Genomic DNA, 6,320 nt, shown 5'->3' on the forward strand with positions numbered 1-6,320 from the left:
ACGGGTAAAACCCGATATATTAAATCGGGTACGGGTACGGGTACGGGTACGGGTATGTACTTACCCGCCCCGTACCCGTCCCCGTTCTCATTTTTAATTTAATACTCACTTTTAATTTAATTATATTAAAAAAAATTAAATTTTTTTTATGTGTAATTATTTATTATAATATAAGATAAAAAATAACTTAATTATAATTATAATATAATAAAAAAAATTTAAAAATATTTTTTTTTTACAAAAAATAAAAAAATAAAAAAATTGACGGGTACGGGTACGGGTACGGGTATACCCGATACCCGACGAGGACGGGGATGGGGATGAAAATCCATACCCGACGGGTATGGGGACAGGGACGGGGATGAATTTAACTTGCGGGGACGGGGACGGGTATCATGAAACCCGTACCCGACCCGCCCCGTTGCCATCCCTACTCTCTATGCACACTAGTGTATTAGGGTGAGTGTTTCTCTCAAATCTACTACTCACGCCACATAATTCAACTTTGCTCTTCGTTTCCAAATGGAACCAATGGTAAAACAAATGCAGACACTTATCACAAGGTCTTTATTAGGGAAATCTGGGTTAAGCAGTAGCAATCTTATGGTTTTTCAAGGATTAAATGTGTTATGGCTTAAGAGAGCAATTGAGATTTCTACAATAATATCCCTCTCCATACCCCAATACAACATTTTAGCGCATGCCCTTAACCAGATCCAAGCCATTAGCCTTTATGTGATGCATATTTACACTTTTGCATCTTAATATTTTTGTTTTTGTTTTGTTTTGTTTTTGTGTTTTTTTATTTATTATTATTTATTTATTTATTTTAATTTTTTTTTGAATGGCTGACTACATACTTTCCTTTTCCCAAAGTTCATCATTCTTCAACTCCCCCAAACTTGTTTGATGTCATCAATTACCTCTTAACCAAGCAAAGTTTATGGTTAATTTTCACAATTTGGGATAAGTGGAAGGTGTGGTGTTTAGGCTTAGGAAGCTATGAGTCAAGTGAAATGTGGAGATGGCTTTTTGGCTTAGATGGCTAGCAAAATAGGAAAATATGAATGCCTTGATCATATAATTGCACAACATTAGCAAACCACCAGGGAAACTCAAGCAAAGTCTATCATGCAACTTAAGCGTAGTTCACTCATCAGTATTTAGGCTCAAACTATGCATCCACAGATTATCAAACTTGACTCAGTTCTATGATCAACATTGAAACCCGTATGCAACTAGTCATGAACTAAATTAAGATCTAACGTGACTTGAAAATGTCTAAGGTACACGCACCACAAACATCAAGTAAACCACAATCCAAAATCGACCACAAGCAAAGCAAGTATCAACAAGATTAAAAATCGTGCTATAAGTAGAATATTCACAAAAAATTGAACCAACTAGAGTAATCACCAAAAAGAAACTAAATATAACCATAGAGTTTTAAACATAAACAACTACATTAAGGCTAAATCACGAAAAATAAAAGACATAAAAATAAAATGCGATAAACATAAAAGGTAAACTAAGATAAACTCCATCTGCATTAGTCTATGGAGTTTGGTCATCATCATCTCCAGGGGCTGCTCCACCATCATCAGCTCCGTCAGCATCAGCAACTCCACTACTCCCCCAAACTTAGGGGCCTGGTCCCCAGGCCAACCAGTATATACATGAAAGTTCTGGTAACCGGGAGTGGTCTGGAGTGTAATCATGAAAAATATGGTGAGCACAAAAAAATATATACAGTGATGACCAAGCAAATATAGCAAAATGGAGAATATCCTTAGACCAAAATTAAGCATAACATGGATGCACACGGAAATGGACTGTGACAATGCAACATAAAACACACAAACAGTACATAAAGAAACCTGATTGAAAACAAATAAATATTGGATGTCAGGAATGTTGTGCGCCGGGCGCAAAATAGATGCGTCGGGCTTAGTATCAGTAAGAGTCCAAGAGGTTCCAAATCTGATATTGCACCGGACGTGACTTAAGCGCGCCCGTCGTGGTGGTTCCAAAGACCAAAAATTGATTACTAGGCCGGGCGCAAAAGAGTTACACCCGGCGTGTAGCCACTTACATGGTCAATTTGCCTAACTTTTCTTTAAGAGAAGGCCTTATCTCCACCCAGAAACAGAGTTACCTCATTCCTCACACTCCAAATGAGATGTACCCTATATTTACCCACTCAAGCATGATTCTAACAATTAACATATAACACAAAACAGCATATAACACAAAACAACTATGCATAACAAACATTAGTACTAAAATCTAAAACACGAATGAGATGAGAAACACATAAACAAAGTTCAAATCTCTGGGTTGCCTCCCAGGAACCGCTTGTTTACTGTCCCGAGCCTGACTGTGACCAACTTGAACTGCTCTAATTCTCCTTCTCCTCCTGTTGCTATTGTTCCTCCTTGTCATGTGCTCAATCTCAGGATTGCTCAACAACGACTCAGAAGAATGAGTCAATCCAATTCGAATAATACCTTGTATACAAGAGAAAACAGAAGACTAGAGTGCACAGGTTAGCTCCAAGAATTCATTGCTAACATAAAAATATTAATAACAATAAAGGAACAAGTCACAAATAGCTATAAATACTAAATTGCCTTGCTAATCCCCGGCAACGGCGCCAAAAACTTGTTGAGATTTCCGTTGAACTACTTTTGTTATCACTTTAAATCATTTTTGTTCTATCAATGGTCTCAAACACGGCAAGTATACCGGTCATTCAAGTAGTAAAATTATCGTATATATCCACATGGATTAGTAGGTAAAATAAGCATTTATTGACTATTCTTGACTAAAGAATAATTCCAATTTTGTAGTTTGTCATGTAAATGTGAATTGAAGAGTATGACTACTGGAATGTTAAACTATAAAAATATTGGTTTGTGTGTGGAAAAGGGGTAGAAATGGTATTATGGTTTTGTGAAATTGTGGGGTCAGATATTACCGAACGTCACACTAATGAATCATTAATCTCTTGTTATATCCATTGCTTAGTCAAGCCATAAGTTTACTCAAACCTAATCCCTTAGAGCAAGAGTCTAGGTGCGGATAATGAATATCAATGCCTTGAGTATCCAATACCTACACCCGCATTACGGGTTAGGGTTTAAGACTACTAATGGGCCAAGCTCCATACCTAGATACATTTCCCACTAGGCATTTGTTTCAGAGCTAGTTTCAAAGGTTATTTTCCAATACCCAATGGAACCTATATCATGCAAGGAGAATCAATCCAAAGCAAGCATTAAGAATAGAAACATACACAATAATGAATAAAACAACATGTATATATATCATTAATTAAAACGTAAGGATTACAATAGAGTTCGTTGGTTACATCCAACCCCACAAAACAATGGGTAGAACCACTCAAAACAATGAGGGTAAAGAAAAAATAGAGATGGAAGAGAGAATGAAGAACCGAAGGAAAGACCCACACACAAACGGTCCCAAGCTCTGGGAATCCCTTCCTCAGCTCCTAAAATGTGTCCAATGTGCGAATGAGGCGAAAATCCTTGAAAGTTTCTTCAAATACGAGCTTGGGGAGTCAGATTAAGGTTACACGCCCGACGCACAAGTCTTTGCGCCCGGCGCATGGCCTTCCAAGAAGGTCAAGTACTCTCTGTCTCAAGACACGCCCGACGCAATTCCTTTTATGCCCGGTGCAATGTCTTCCAGAGAATTTGAGATACTCTCTGTCTCGATCACGCCAGGCGAGGGTAGTCTCGCGCCCGGCGCAGTATGACTTGCAGAGGTGAGACACTCTGTTTTGCTCAAGCCCGGCGCAGGTAATCTTGCGCCCGGTGCAGTCACTCTTCCCTGCTCCTTAGCTCCTTAATTTTCCAATCATATGGATCTTCTATCCTCAATTCTCTAGCTCAATACCTGCACAAAAATGAGGTGTATTAGAGTATTGTTAGCTAAATTCTGGATTAACTATATTTGCGCAAAAAATGAATCAAAAAGAGAACAATTATCTTGCAATGGTGCAAAAGATGAGTGAAATTGTTCAATAAGCCTTGTCTAAAAAGAAGTATAATTGAGACTTAACAAAGTATCTATAATTTATATCTTAAAAAGAAAAACCAATTAAAAACAGATAAAGTAAGATAAAACTTTATCTGAAAACATTAAAAAATAAAATATTTATTATATATATAGAAAGTAAAATATTATTTACAATTATGTCTTTTCAGGTAGATGAAAGAAGTCGATGTAATAAGAATATTAAACATTTCATAATAAAGTTATATAAATAGGAAGTTACAGTGTATGCGATGAAAAATACTTTATTATGAAAGATGAACACTAAATAATAATTTTTAAATTATAGATAAAATAATTAATAATTAAAATTAAACTTAATAATATTATTTCTGATATTTGATCATTATTTTTGTTATTTATATAACTATTTTATCATCATCACTCTTATTATTGTTATTATCGATAATAATATTATTTTTATAATTACTATCATTATTACAATTATTGCTAAATTTACATGTACTTAAAATATATTTAATGTTCTATTAATTAATTTTATATATAATTTTTGCCTCTCCTTTATTTTTTCACTTCCTTTTGATTTAGGGACCCAGATGATGCTTATGAGTTATGATCGAATTTGGACACCCTACAATCCATACGGCTGGAAACAGATAAGTACCTCCCTTGCCGTAATACTTTACCTAATGGGCCGGGGTACCCTCGATCGTCCTTAAGACAGCAGCAACACCACAAAATGCGACTAATAATTTGGAATTTTCCTATCAACTGCCAAGTAATATTGGTGTCACCACATTTCATGTATACATGTAATTTGCCGATCGAGATAGAGAAGCTTCTTCCTAATCAAACAAGAGAATTCAATATTTATACCAATATGGGAACCTCTTCTATAGAATGTCCACTTTACTTTTCCTGGGTCGCTTTAATTTGGAATATACTAATTCCAAACCTAAAACTAAGATACAAATATGGTTCAACAGAACAAATGCAGCAACTGTTTCCCCCATTCTAAATGCCATTGAGGTTTATGAAAGGAAGACCCTCCATCTACCTCAAACAGATCAAAATGATGGTACTTAAATAATCTTCAATTTTCTATTTATTGATTATTAATTAAACATATTGCCCTTGACATGTAATATATGAGAGACTCTTGATGGGTTTGTTTTGTACTTCTTGTTTGAGGAGATTTTTTTTTTTCAAGAAAAGTATATGATATCTTTCTTTTAGTGAATTTACTTTTAGTTATTACTCAAAATGTCTTGCACTATTTAAGATTTTGTATATACATATATATTTCTCCTCCTTTTTTAATAATGTTGAGTTTTGTTTCTATCTTAACAATTCTAACCAGGTGCTCGTCATACCTCTTATAACATGACGTACTAGAATTACATAAAAGAGTGATCAATTGATGGTTTTAAATTTTAATGTAGCTTATAAGTCTTAAAAAAAATTTCATGATTCATAATTTTGCATATTTTGTTACTAAACTTAAAAAATTTCATATATTTTTTCAATTTGTTAATTAATCATTTGATGTTATTAGTTAACTATTAACATAACATATTAATGATGTCAATTGATAATCAAACATTCCAATAATAATGTGGTATAATATTTCACGTTAGTAATTAATATACTATATTAATAGATAATTAACATCAAAATATTTACAAATGAAATGATAAAATATGTTAAATTTTAAAAATTGAGTAACAAAATATACAAATTTATGATAAAATTTGTGAAATTGTAAAACATCTATCAGAAAAATGTGTAATTAAGACTTTATGTAATTCAATATCAGCGCATGCCAAATTCATATATAAATAAGATATGACAATGACCCATCCCATTCTTATTATTGTTGTTTTCATTTTGAGTAAAGAAAGAATCAGCTGCATATTCTCCAATTTCTTGTAACGTATCTTTCTAATATTACACGCATATGCATGTTAATTATAAAGATCGGGGTTTCAATACATTTTTATATGTATATTTATAAAAAAATTTAAAAAAATTTAATTATAAAATAAGTAATCTAAATTATACTTATAAAATAAAATGTAAGATAAAATTATAGAGATTAAAATTATAAAATTTTAATAATATTATAAAATATTACAAAAAAAAGTTAATAAATAGTAGAAATAAAAATTTATTAAAATTACAATATAGAAATTCAAAAATTTAAGACAAAAAGATAAAAAATATACTTAAAAAATTAAAAAATTATTAAAATTAAAATATAGAAATTTAAAAATTTTAAGTGA

This window comes from Cajanus cajan, chromosome 5 (genome assembly GCF_000230855.2).
Source record: "Cajanus cajan strain Asha chromosome 5, NIPB_CcT2T_4, whole genome shotgun sequence".
In the NCBI taxonomy this organism is placed as follows: Eukaryota; Viridiplantae; Streptophyta; class Magnoliopsida; order Fabales; family Fabaceae; genus Cajanus; species Cajanus cajan.